At 46.0% G+C, this 14,759-nt stretch overlaps 1 long non-coding RNA gene across 2 annotated transcripts in view; it reads left to right on the top strand.

Moving 5' to 3' along the window:
• LOC146870677 (uncharacterized) overlaps positions 1 to 2,077 on the top strand; it is a 95,639-nt gene extending 93,562 nt beyond the window's left edge. For both annotated transcript variants that reach the window (XR_014959431.1, XR_014959430.1), the window contains one exon: positions 1,515 to 2,077. This is a non-coding gene — a long non-coding RNA (uncharacterized LOC146870677). The remainder of the gene's footprint in view (positions 1 to 1,514) is intronic.
• Positions 2,078 to 14,759: the final 12,682 nt, after the last annotated feature.

The raw sequence follows: 14,759 nt of genomic DNA, 5'->3' as shown, positions 1-14,759 counted from the left end.
GCAACGCCACCATCTTCAACAGCGCTACCCTCCCGGCACACGAAAGTGGGAGCGTTCTCACCAGGCCTAAGATGCAAGCAACTTGAATTTTTCCAAAAGCAAAGCTCAATTCCTTGAAATTGTGTGACAGTGGTAAAGTGGTAACAATACTATAGTCTCTAATGTGTGGCAAAGCAAACACTAACGTCTCCTGCACAATACAAAGTCACAATAGATTACCTAATTTCAGTTTTACTGCATCATTTGCATGGCATTTGTAATCTGCTAACATCTTCTCCATAGCACTGAGTCCTGTCATTTGTGCTTCTTGGCAGCCACTAAACCAGAGCCAGTCAGAGTGAATAATCCGCATGCGGAACATGGAAACGTCCCACCTATATATGGTTTTAACTTCGCATGTATGACAGCTTTCTTAAGATCTTTCAAATCACTGCATGCTTTAAGACCATTAGATTGCACAAAACATAGTAATGTATTTTATTACTTAGGCATAACTGATGCAATCTCCTCCCTATAAAGTGTTACTTATGGGCGATAAGTGACACACAAACGGAGATGAAATGAAATGTCTAGCATGTTGAAATACAGGCAGATGGAAAACTTGGTGCTTCGCTGATGCCATTGTCAGCAGCCAACCTGAGCTTTTGAAAATCTATTTCAGTTGGCTCAGGTGAGGACACTCAGAATCTTCTGTTATATGTGCCCATCACAGCACCTCCTCACCTCTAGTGAGGCCCTAGGGAAGAAAAAGGAGGAGCGTAAGAGAGTGAGTTGCAGCATCCTCAGCCAATCAAGATTTCCCAGCCAAACGGGAACCTTCACAGCTGCCACACTTCTTGGGAACAGCACAAATCTCCTCTTTTCCCAGACCAAAGTAACAAACACACTAATGTGAAAAGCAAACAGCCACCGCATGTGGATTGTGCGAATGCAGTCCAGAGTAGCCGTGTTGGTACTCCCCCAGTCTCACTGCATTTCTAGTTAAGTAATTTGCTTTTGTCTATGTTGTCATTCTGCTCACGTGCTCCCTGCAATTGCACTTCTACTTTATGGTCAGTTTCTCTACCATAACGCATATTTCAATACTTCAGGTAGACCGGTGTGCTAGCTGGTGGAGTTTATATACACTCTATCCTAAACACTCACCCAACAGCACGTTCTGCTCGTTGGGCTGGTTCTGGAGTATACCTATGATGCCCGAACGTCTGACATGCTTTCTTCAACACCTGTCATGCTTACTCCATGTTCAACAGTGGGAAGGCGAGCAGTATAGTGGTGATGGTAACGGTGATGGTAACATACTTTCACACCAGGTCTAGAAGTGTTCACTGTTATTAACAGCAGATAATCTAAGTTTGATGTGTTTTTTTTGTGAAATGATGCATAGCAAATCATCAGGGGTTTTCATTATTCATGGATCAGTCATTACTGTATTCATTTAGCAGATGGAATAAAAACATTCACAATTGTTGCAGTAATCGTTTGACTCAAATATTTTTTTCTTCTTCTTTTAGAGCTTGCATGTGAAGCAAGGTAAAGACATTGTGTTTTGTGACTGGTACGAGCACAGTTCCACCATTTGGCTTTAATCATCAACCATCAAAAGAGTTTCTGCATGCATACGATAGCCACGTCCAAATGTCTGTTTTCAGAGGCAAACACCTGTGGAAATGTGTTCCGCCCCTCCCTTTTCAATATCCTATGAAGCATTTAAAACAAACTACTTTGGGATACTGGATTCACCTGGATATGGACAGGCCTAGTCATCATATTTAGATGATGGGTAGAATGCATGCATATATTATGAAGTAGTTATAGATACAGAGGATTGACCATGCTGCTGTCTTGGAAGGTGTGGGAGTCTTGTGGAAGCTCGTGAAATTCAAGGGCCTTAGGCTTCCGGAAAATCATCTAGTAGCATGGTGCAGTGCTCTGTGCCTTTAGAATAGCACATTCCTTTCCCTTCCTCGCTCGTTTATCATGGCATATTAGAAAAGACTACTGAACAAACTTATTTTTCCTGATACTTTGTCAATATTTGTTGCTGGTATAATCAATAAAGTTTTTTCCTAAACTACCTATACCAATACATTCTACATCGGTTGTCAATAAATAGATGTTCTTCAGATTGACAGTTCTCGTTTTCATCTTTTTTGTGTTTCTTGTGTCGGTGTCAGACCCTGTTTTGGTGGCCACAAGGCAAGCAAGGGCTACTGGGCCTGCAGTCATTTACCTCTGGTGTACAGGGGTACAGTTGCCTACGGCTCTGCAAACTGGGCTAAGTACAATCTCTTTAACACTTGACTTCAGTTGTAACAACAGCAAACAGTCACAGGCTTCTCAGGGAGGAAGTGTGAAGGTGTGAAAACTCCAAACTCAACTGGCCTGCAGCACAGTAACTGATCGTCCAACACATTGCTTTACTTTGCTTAGGAAAAATAATTTTATACAAAAATTTAAAACTTAATGTTTCACAGAACAAGCTATAGGTACAATTATTTTACTGAGCTACTGTGCCTTGCGTCCTAGTCCTTCTCTTCTAGGTGTTTCCATTCTTCTGGATTTGAGCTCTAAAGGCCCAGTAACCAGTCCGGTGCTGATCACCTTTTTAAATAGGTAATGCACGAAGTTATCTCAAGCAGACCTGTGTGACCGTGCCCATCACAGTGGAATTGGCTCAGCCCACCACGAGTGGTCAGCAGGGACCTACTGCACCGTGTCGTGAACCTCCAAATTGCAGGGCACACCCACAAATATTCATCTGGCTCCATGGGTCTTAGTTATTACACTACCTTCAGAGAACAGTAAAAAAGGCAGGAGTCTCTCATACTTCTCTGCAATGAGTTAGTCCCGTCTAGATCCAGAGTTTTAAGAGTCAAACAGTCCTACCAGATAAGCTTTTATTTGCAAGGATTATGTGTAGGTGTGTGAACTCTCAACCTGCCCCTGAAAGAAGTCAACATACACAATTATTGGTGTTTTCTGATCCTAAGTTATGTCATATGTACAATCGGCACACAAACCTTGTGTATCAGAATAAGGGAATATATATTATAATAATTTCAGCAGTCATACTATAAAATAAAAAGAAAGTTAGGAAAAATCATCTCATATTTCGCATCCCTACTATTAATAATGAATTGGCTTAAGTCATACCTAGCGCCAATATGGATAATATTAGCATCTTTATTTTGGTGTATGATTAGTATTGTGCATAACTATTTTACTCCAATTCATATCGTACCACTGAATACCTTTAAAAGCTTGCAGTTGGTCACTAGCATTTCCCCCCTACCAACCAGTCCTCTTGTCTTCCCCTCCCAAATTCATAAGTCTCTTTATATCTTTCTCCTCAATAATTCTCTATAGAAAAGGGTGGGAAAGTTGTAGTTCAGTCTCAAGTATCTGTACCACAGAACAAGCAATGCCTCAGTTAGAGGCATATCTGAATGGTAAGCAAGTGTATCGAAATATGCTATCACATTTGCACTGTCCTGGGTTGGATGACCTTGTAATGCTGCACCCTACACATAGCTCTCTGAACAGCTGAATGGACGTTTCCTCTGCTGCATTGCTGTTATTTTTGTTGGTGTGAATAATGCCAAACTGCTTAAAAAATGATATGACCATCTTGCACGCTCCGTTAAGTATTATCACAATTCAAACCATTTGTTTTCTAGACCCTAAGCCTAGCACGTACAAACATGACCGAGTAACATGCATGCGTCATCAAAAAAGAAAGCCCTGCCACATGTTACTTGCCATTACATGCTGCTTCCTCTTCCAAGAGGTGACATGCTGACAGGAGTTTTTTCCCACATTTGTGCAGAGGACACAGAAGGTAGCAGCTGAGGCCTCCACCGCAGTGCTTAGAGGTGTACGGATTCCAGTGAAGACGCTGGCCTCTGAACCTGTTTCTGGAGTTGAATGAGACATGGGGATTGGGGCGTAGACCGCAACACAGTCTACCTTGTGTGCAGTCTCTGATGTGGCAAATTCCGCCCTGGGCACAGTTTTGCATATTGTAACTTACCACGTTGTAATTCTAGATGCATTGTAGTGTCATGCGTGGTGCTGAATACAGTTTGAAGGTGTATTACTGTATTATGTCCTTTTCAGCCAAACTGTGAGTGATACTAAGATGCTGTGCTGTCTTAGTCTTGTCATGGCTATCTCTGGCACTGGTGTGGTCCGTTCTTAAGGGCGCCACCCCCCCACCAACTTTTTCCATCATATGAAGTGTGTCAGGCTGAGCAAAATTCAGCCTGACACACTTCATGTTCAGGTCAGGCAGCTAGGCGCTGTACATGTGCTAAATGCACAGGTGCCTGGCTGTCTGAGATTAAATTTGCCATGATAAAGGTTTCAGAGCCTTGTGGGTGTAAGCTCTTCAGCCCGTCAAAGCACTGGAGGCCCTTCCCCCTCATGACGAGCGGTTGCCTCGCATATAGACACAGGCGCTTCAGTTTTATGCCCTGAAGTGCCCAGGGCTGACTGTTCATCAGTGAAGCCTCGTCCCTGAGTGGGTGGGTTGGAGTTAGCAGTCCTACTGACCACATCCCACTTTGTGACGAGTAAGGGACTGCAGTTTCCTCTTCTTGGCTGACCCATAATAAGGTTAGCGAATGAAAGGAGGCGGCAGTCTCAATCCTCCAGTAACCACGAGGCCTCCCTCCCTCCAGTCAACCAGTGTTAAATATATTATCTGGCTGCAGAAGTGTGTACTCTGTTTCTCCCTCATGTCTGCAGTTTGGTCGTTTATTACTGTGAGCAACCACGAGTGAGCCTTCGTGCAACTACCTGACCACAGCACACTTTACCAAACCCTGCCTTTATGCCTGTATCCTGAGGGGCAACTGATGTTAGCTGCTGAGGTGCAGTCCCCCTGTTGTAGTTAGGACTGGGACTGGCTAAGAGCTCCTGAAACATTTTCTCACAGGACTGGTTAGAATAGTGTATGGCACATGCAAAGCAATCTCGATTGATTTAATCAGAAATTAATTTGACAGGCTAGTACTCAAATGTCATTGACCCATGTGGGCTATTTTGTTAGGGAATCCCTATTTGTACAGCGCACATCCTGAACAAGCGTATTTCAAGACACTCATGTGTTAGTGATCTCACTAGTACATACGAAGCACCTTGAAATACTTAAGCTCAGCATATGCGATGTACAACAAATTATCATGTAGTGCACAGTCAAGAGTGGAGTCTGGCTCAAAGATTCCATGCACGAGCCGCGGCTTCAGAATAACTGCCACGTAAATTATGCCACAAATATTTTATAATATAAGATGTTCAAAATAAGAAAAAGTGGATTTCGTTAATACTCTGAAGCTTCATACCTTAGTAAATCACAGAAGTATTTAAAATAAGGGTTTTTAAACATACACTGAAAAACCTCATGACAACACTATCAGTGAACTTAAAGGTAAGTCAGTTATGGATACCCTATATACAGGGCCACTGGAATAATGTGATTCAACAGCTGCAGCTTTAAAAAAAATATTAATGGATTTGCCACATAATCCAACACCTGCTGTATAATCTGCAGATTTGAACAAACAAAATAGTTTTTAGCTCAAAAGGATGAAAAGTTATGACAAATATGGCGACGTGGGTTTATGTGCAGTGCAAGGCCCTTTGCAAAGTTTAACTGGTCATCTTTTGGATATTTTCTTTATGTATTTGGTTGTGTAACTGCTACTACTGAGGTGAAATATTTGCCCAGACATTATTACCATGTGTAAAAGTTACAAAACAGTGAAGTAACAATATCAAAAAATTTGCCATATTAAGCAGCATTATTTGCCTTTTTTTGCTGCATAATTTAGTCATCCCTGCTGCTTGACTTGGTGCTATTCTAAAACAATTCCAGTGGTCCTGACTATATAGTATAGAGTAATGTGGACTAGATTCTAATTATGGCTTGAGCAACATTTTAGGTTACGAAATAAGACATGAGTTTTTTGTACTAGAGGTAGGTGAGCCACTGAAAACTCAAGCCAGGCTCAAGCAGATGATGGCTCTAGCTCAGCTCGACGTCCTTTTGGTCCCTGGAGCCCAAATCTAACCAAGCTTTCATGTGGGTACTTGCTGCAAGCCACTCAGGCTGCCACCTCATGCACCAAGAAATGAAGACAAACATTTGATGAAAAACGTTTGATGTAAAACAGACGAGAACAGAAGATACATAGCTAGTGGCTGAATTGTATAGTGCAAAACAAGAAATCATGGCTTCCCTGCTTGACAAAATTGTGTAATCCCATGCAAAACTCCTTTTTCTTCATTATCGCATTTGAGAGAGCCTTCAAATCGGAGCAATCAGGATGTACGCTATCCAGTAAGCACTTGTTTTTTGTTTAATAGACTGTAATGTTGCTCCGTCTTCAATACAAATCTACACCACAAACATTTGGGTACACCTGTTATGTTATGTGTATTTGTAAAGCAAACTATCAGGAGGGCATCCTGGCACTGAGTTGATGAGTGTGCTTTGCCATGCCAAGACAGGGCAGGATGGTGAGTAGAAAAGCAAGGTTTTCAGATTCTTGCTGGATCCAGGAAGAGAAAAGAAGGCTCTGGCGTGTTTTGGTTGAGTGACCATTCATGAGAGGGTGGGTTACTGTGTGGTTGGTGGTTGGTTAGTTTGCATGTGGGGTTCTGGGTACGGGAGCGGTGAAAGTGGATGGGTGCTTGAGGGAGGTGCAAGTGAAGACTCCCTTTGTGGAGTGTGGAGCAGTGCGGTCAGTGGGGATAGGGGTTGAGCATGCTGAGGAACATGGTCGGTAAGGGGAGGACCAGGGTTCCTTGCACTGGGCACAGTCCAGGGACAGACAGGCTTGCCATGGCACGCTGAGAGCGGCACCTTGGATGCCTGTGTTGTGCAGCCTTGTTATGAATGTGTGTGGGAGAGCATATCAAAGGCTGCTGAGAGGTCTAGGAGGATCAGAGCTGCAGTCCCTCCTCAGTCAAGTAGGGCTTGGTAGCTGCGATAAGGGTTGTGTTGGTGCTGTGGTATCTGCAGATTCCGTTTGAGAGGAGTCGAGTAGTAAGTTCCATTCCAGATGTGAGGAGAGTTGTTGGTTGATTTTCTTTTTTTTTTTATACCTTGGCCAGGAGCAGGGACATCAGTCGAGGGGGTGATGTCGACTGATGAGCGAGCGCTTATGAGTGAGAAGGGATACATGAGGAGTAAAGGATGTGGAGAGGCGTGTGTTGTGTGTGGAACACGGATTGTATACCTACAGTGAAGACCTGGCTGTATGATATACTGCAACGACCAACTGGAACTCTACTATTCCACCATTTCCCAGGTTCTGTGGCCAAAGAACATCTGGGGTCCCTTGAAAGAATATCTGTTGATTCATGATATAAACTGCATCAACCGTTTAAAGCTTGTGCTAAACATGCAGAATGGGGGAGGGATGGGAGAATGATGGGAATGTGTATACTGACTAGTTCCTTAACAACAGCTTCAAATGCCATGGCACCTGAAGCACTCTTGCAGCCCCACTTTAGCTGTGATTAATGCCACTGTACTATATAGGTGCCATCTTGAAGTGCAGAAAAGATTTCTGTGACAAGGGCGACACTGCTGGACTGTTTATGTATAATACACAGGGCCAATGGAATTATGCAGCAGAGAGAGGAAGGCCAAATTGTATGGCAGGGTTGACTAAATTATGCGTCAAGAAAGGCAAATTATGCAGCATAATGCAGCACATATTATTATTGCATTATTTTGTTATCCATTCCCAGGTTACCGTCCTCCAGGACCACGTCCAGCCTTCTGCAACTTCATCGCCCCCCTCGCCATGGACTCCAATAACTACATTTTCTTCGGTGACCTCAACTTCCATCTCGACGACCACAATGACAATCACTACCAACCTCCTCGACAGCATGAACAACATCGAACTCACCCAACTTGACCATGGCCCCACAAACACCACAGACCCCACACTAGAACCCACATATATCTCCAGCGACTGCATCAGGTACAGCCTCACCACAGAACTCACCTGGATGACAACTCCATTATTCACTTCAACATCACCAACTCACAAACCTCTGCCCCCAGTCTGCCCAACGCCCCCCACCGCAGCTGGATCTAAGTCTCATTGGACGAATTAATCAACTCCATCAACACCACCCACCCCATCTCCTCCAACAACCTATACCAGAACGCCAGAAACTTCAACGATTAGATCACCGACTGCGCTGACAGTGTCACTCCCATCGGCAACAATACCCACAGAAGGTCCAGCAAGAAGGCTACTTGGCACACTGAAAACCTAAGAACCACTATACGACACTGTAAATATCTGGAAAGGAGATGGCGCAATAGTTAGGACACAACCAACTTCAAGACAGCCCTGAACCTCTACCACAGAAAGTTGAGAGAATCAAAGAAAAAGTCCTTAGCCTCAAGCATCAAATCAAGCTCCAATAACAGCAAAGAACTCTTCAACATTATCAAAGAATTTCCAACCTCTCAGCCACAACAAACAACATTACCCCCTCACAGGAACTCTGAGACAACAGTGCAGGCTTCTTCCACAACAAGATCCCCAACAGCTACAGAAACTTCAAACCCGAGCCCAAGGACACAGACTTCTTCAAGCAGCACAACGACCCCGCTACCACCACAGACATCTGACTAACTGAATGGAGACAGCTTGCCCCACAGGACATCACCTCCATCATGAGCTCGGTCCACTTAAGGACCACAACCGACCCATGCCATCACCACATACTCACCACCTTCATCAACTCCTCAATTGCCATGGCCACCTTGCCCGGGGACTGAAAACATGCAGAAGTCAATGTCCTACTAAAGAAACCATCGGCAGACCCCAGCGAACTCAACAACTACTGACTGATGTCCCTGCTCGTGGCCAAGGTATAAAAAAAAAAATCAACCAACAACTCTCCTCACATCTGGAATGGAACTTACTACTCGACATCACCCCCTCGCAAGACCTCTGCGACTCAATTTTCAAAAACTTTATTCGATCATATATAATGATCATAAAAGTACATACATACAGTAGTATAAAAACATGAGGATTCAGCAAATTTTAAATTAATCACATATCATAAAAGTAGAGCTTTTCCTCATACATATCGATTTTAAAATATATACAGCAGTAAAATGACAAATGTCCTGTGAATTAAGTCCAAATAAAAGCCCCATGGCTGAAACAATGTTAAAAACTTTATATTTTTTAAAGAGTGGTTTCAGGTATACTTTTCGAAGATGGAGATAGAGAGGGCATAACAATAAAAAATGCTCCGTACTTTGTTTAGTAGTCCCATCACACGGGCAAGGGGCAGTAGTATATGTCTTCATTACAGGATACGCAACCAGCAAATGAGCAGTTCCCATCCGAAGTCTTGTCAACACAAATTGGTGGGAACGAATATTAACCAATTTAAGGTATCCTGGGGGCCCCATTTCTTCCTTATTATATTTGTCATAAAAAACATGTGAGGAGAACTGGACAGTAGCTGCATTACGCTTCATCTTGCTAACCCTCAAAAATTCTTGTTTAATCTCAGTCTTCGTGATATCTAAAACACGAGAAGGGTTATCACAAACCCTAAGATTAAAAAGATCATCAAATATTCGAATAATATAGTTAAGCCACGGGATACGGGAACATTTATCCAAGTGTAGACAATCGGAGATTATCTTTCTTGTAAAGCCAGTCTGTTCCTTCGACCAAATGGATCTCCATACTAACAGGGGTCTTAATCTAATCAGGTCAGATAGATGTTCCAGACCAGACTCTTGATGGATCAGCTTTGTTGAGGAAGAAGATGGCAAACAAAGAAGTTTTTTGATAAATTTGTTCTCCTCTACCTGGAGCATGTTATTGTTACAATGGCCCCACACTCCTGAACCATATAGGGCCAGAGCAACACATTTATGACGATATAAATATAACATGTCTAGTATCCGTCTAGAGCCTAGTTTGGATGCAAACCTAAATAGGCCAAAAGAGCACTTAGCCATCTTGGCTCTAACATTTATCATTTCAGAGGTCCACATCCCTCCACTATTAAAAGTGATACCCAAATAACAAAATTTGTCCACCACTGTTATAGTTTGATCCATAACTGTAAAGGGCCTTAGGTTCTTAATTTTCTTCCCACAGGGCATTATAAAAGTTTTTGAATTATTAATTTTTAATTTTCTCCCCTTGATAAAATCTGCAAATTTATTCATTAATTTTTGCAGCCCTAAAGGGGTTTGGGAGAGCAGAACCGCGTCATCCGCATAGAGCAAAATTGGGATGGACCTCTGCGACTCACTCGCCTCCTTCTTCCACCGCAAGATCGCCGACATTCACAACAGCTTCGGTGCACAGACCACGCACACAACCACCGAACCAACGCCCGCCACCACCACCCTCTGCAACTGGACCCCGGTCAGCACCGAAGACACCACCCGCACGATGAACACCATCCACTCCGGATCCCCTACCGACCCCTGCCCCCACCACGTCTTCAACAAGGCCGACGCCATCATCGCACCCCATCTCCTGGACATCATCAACGCCTCCTTCCACACCGCCACCTTCCCGGAGAGCTGGAAGCACGCCGAGCTTAGCGCCCTCCTGAAGAAACCAACAGCGGACCCCACCGACCTCAAGAACTTCCGCCCGATCTCGCTCCTCCCTTTTCCTGCCAAAGTCATCGAGAAGACCGTCAACAGACAGCTCGCCGCCTTCCTCGAGACGAACGGATCCCTCGACCCCTCACAGTCCGGCTTCCGAGCCAACCACAGCACCGAGACCGCCCTGATCGCAGCCACCGATGACATCAGATCCCTGCTCGACAACGGGGAAACAGCGGCCCTCATCCTCCTGGACCTCTCCGCAGCATTCAACACAGTCTGCCACCACACCCTAGTGCAGCGCCTCAGCAACATCGGAATCCAAGGGAAGGCACTGGAGTGGATCATCTCGTTCCTCGACGGAAGAATCCAGAGAGTCCACCTCCCCCCCGTTCAGATCCGAAGCCACCGAAGTCATCTGCGGCGTACCACAAGGATTATCACTCAGCCCTACTCTCTTCGTCTACATGAGCCCCCTCGCTGCCATCGCACGCCAACACAACCTCAACATCATCTCCTACACCGACGATACCCAGCTGATCCTCTCCCTCACCAACGACCCTGACACCACCAGAGCCAGTCTACACGAGGGGATGAAAGACGTCGCCGAGTGGATGAAGAACAGCCACCTGAAACTGAACTCAGACAAGACGGAAGTCCTCATCCTGGGATCATCGCCCTCCGCCTGGGATGATTCCTGGTGGCCCCCTGCCCTGGGCACCACTCCCAAACCAACGGACCACGCACGCAACCTCTGCTTCATCCTGGACTCCTCCCTCTCGATGACCATACAAGTCAACGCTGTCTCCTCTTCATGCTTCAACACCCTGCGCATGCTCCGCAAGATCTTCCGATGGATCCCCACCGAAACCAGGAAGACCGTCACCCAGGCACTCGTCACCAGCCGACTGGACTACGGGAACACCCTCTACGCCGGAACCACAGCCAAACTTCAAAAAATACTCCAACGCATCCAGAACGCCTCCGCACGACTCATCCTGGACATCCCACGACACAACCACATCCCCGGCCACCTGAAAGACCTGCACTGGCTTCCCGTCAGCAAGAGAATCACGTTCAGGCTCCTCACCCACGCACACAAGGCTCTCCACGACCTGGGCCCAAAGTACCTCAACGACCGCCTGACCTTCTACACGCCCACCCGCCAACTACGATCGACCAGCCACGCCCTCGCCTCCGTACCACGCATCCGCCGAGCCACCGCCGGAGGGAGATCCTTCTCCTACCTGGCAGCCAAGACTTGGAACTCCCTCCCCATCCACCTTCGGCTGACCCAGGACCACCTCTCCTTCAGGAAGCAGCTCAAGACCTGGCTGTTCGAGCAGTGACGGACCCCTTCACCCAGCGCCTTGAGACCCTCCCGGGAGAGTAGCGCGCTATACAAATGCCTTGATTGATTGATCAGTCCTGATCCATTATTTATCCTTCTCTTCTGTCACGCTTAGGGCCTACTTTAAATTTTTGGTGGAGATGGAACTATGGTACCTGCCAATGCTTGAAATGTCCATCAGGCCAATGGATATTTCAAAATGTGGCGGTCTGCACCTCCATCAGGGTGATGTGGTAATTTACTCCGTCACTCTGGTCGAGGACGGGCCGACCGACAAAATATAAAGGAGGACCTAAATGTCCTACTTCCTCCTCTACCCTCACTCCTCATTTCTCACCATCCATCAGCCATCCTCTATTTCACATATACAAGTCATCTCTAACTTCTGAATTCCAATAATCACTTCACATCACTCACTCAATAGACTTTTTATGTTTCATCCCTCACCCCTGAGTTGTCCCTCCACATCCCTCATCCCTTATTCCATCTCTTTATCTCCCACTCTTTTTTTACTCACTCTCCATCACTTATTTGTCATATTCCTTTCAATGAATTTCATATTCATTTCAATAATGTCTTTTTCACCTTAACAACTGTCATAATTTTGACATGGGTCATATTCGTTTCAATATAGGTTATATTCATTTCCATACATGCAATATTCATTTTGATGTGTATCAAATTAATTTCAAAACATAACATTCATTTTGACAAGTTTCATTTTAATTTCAGCATTGGTCATATTAATTTTAAGGCATGTTGCATTATTACAATGTGGCTCATATTCATTTCAAAGCATGTCGTATTCATCTTAGCACATGCCATATTCATTTCAATCGAGAAGACTGTCAACAGACAGCTCGCCGCCTTCCTCGAGACGAACGGATCCCTCGACCCCTCACAGTCCGGCTTCCGAGCCAACCACAGCACCGAGACCGCCCTGATCGCAGCCACCGATGACATCAGATCCCTGCTCGACAACGGGGAAACAGCGGCCGTCATCCTCCTGGACCTCTCCGCAGCATTCAACACCGTCTGCCACCGCACCCTAGTGCAGCGCCTCAGCAACATCGGAATCCAAGGGAAGGCACTGGAGTGGATCATCTCGTTCCTCGACGGAAGAATCCAGAGAGTCCGCCTCCCCCTGTTCAGATCCGAAGCCACCGAAGTCATCTGCGGCGTACCACAAGGATCATCACTCAGCCCTACTCTCTTCAACGTCTACATGAGCCCCCTCGCTGCCATCGCACGCCAACACAACCTCAACATCATCTCCTACACCGACGATACCCAGCTGATCCTCTCCCTCACCAACGACCCTGACACCACCAGAGCCAGTCTACACGAGGGGATGAAAGACGTCGCCGAGTGGATGAAGAACAGCCACCTGAAACTGAACTCAGACAAGACGGAAGTCCTCATCTTGGGATCATCGCCCTCCGCCTGGGATGATTCCTGGTGGCCCCCTGCCCTGGGCACCACTCCCAAACCAACGGACCACGCACGCAACCTCTGCTTCATCCTGGACTCCTCCCTCTCGATGACCATACAAGTCAACGCCGTCTCCTCTTCATGCTTCAACACCCTGCGCATGCTCCGCAAGATCTTCCGATGGATCCCCACCGAAACCAGGAAGACCGTCACCCAGGCACTCGTCACCAGCCGACTGGACTACGGGAACACCCTCTACGCCGGAACCACAGCCAAACTTCAAAAAAGACTCCAACGCATCCAGAACGCCTCCGCACGACTCATTCTGGACATCCCACGACACAACCACATCTCCGGCCACCTGAAAGACCTGCACTGGCTTCCCGTCAGCAAGAGAATCACATTCAGGCTCCTCACCCACGCACACAAGGCTCTCCACGACCTGGGCCCAAAGTACCTCAACGACCGCCTGACCTTCTACACGCCCACCCGCCAACTACGATCGACCAGCCACGCCCTCGCCTCCGTACCACGCATCCGCCGAGCCACCGCCGGAGGGAGATCCTTCTCCTACCTGGCAGCCAAGACTTGGAACTCCCTCCCCATCCACCTTCGGCTGACCCAGGACCACCTCTCCTTCAGGAAGCAGCTCAAGACCTGGCTGTTCGAGCAGTGACGGACCCCTTCCCCCAGCGCCTTGAGACCCTCCCGGGAGAGTAGCGCGCTATACAAATGCCTTGATTGATTGATTGATCAGTCCTGATCCATTATTTATCCTTCTCTTCTGTCACGCTTAGGGCCTACTTTAAATTTTTGGTGGAGATGGAACTATGGTACCTGCCAATGCTTGAAATGTCCATCAGGCCAATGGATATTTCAAAATGTGGCGGTCTGCACCTCCATCAGGGTGATGTGGTAATTTACTCAGTCACTCTGGTCGAGGACGGGCCGACCGACAAAATATAAAGGAGGACCTAAATGTCCTACTTCCTCCTCTACCCTCACTCCTCATTTCTCACCATCCATCAGCCATCCTCTATTTCACATATACAAGTCATCTCTAACTTCTGAATTCCAATAATCACTTCACATCACTCACTCAATAGACTTTTTATGTTTCATCCCTCACCCCTGAGTTGTCCCTCCACATCCCTCATCCCTTATTCCATCTCTTTATCTCCCACTCTTTTTTTACTCACTCTCCATCACTTATTTGTCATATTCCTTTCAATGAATTTCATATTCATTTCAATAATGTCTTATTCACCTTAACAACTGTCATAATTTTGACATGGGTCATATTCGTTTCAATATAGGTTATATTCATTTCCATACATGCAATATTCATTTTGA

This window comes from Triturus cristatus, chromosome 1_1 (genome assembly GCF_964204655.1).
Source record: "Triturus cristatus chromosome 1_1, aTriCri1.1, whole genome shotgun sequence".
Classification (NCBI taxonomy): domain Eukaryota; kingdom Metazoa; phylum Chordata; class Amphibia; order Caudata; family Salamandridae; genus Triturus; species Triturus cristatus.
The sequence above is the reverse complement of the archived record's forward strand: the minus strand, read 5'-3'. Positions and strand labels throughout refer to the sequence as shown.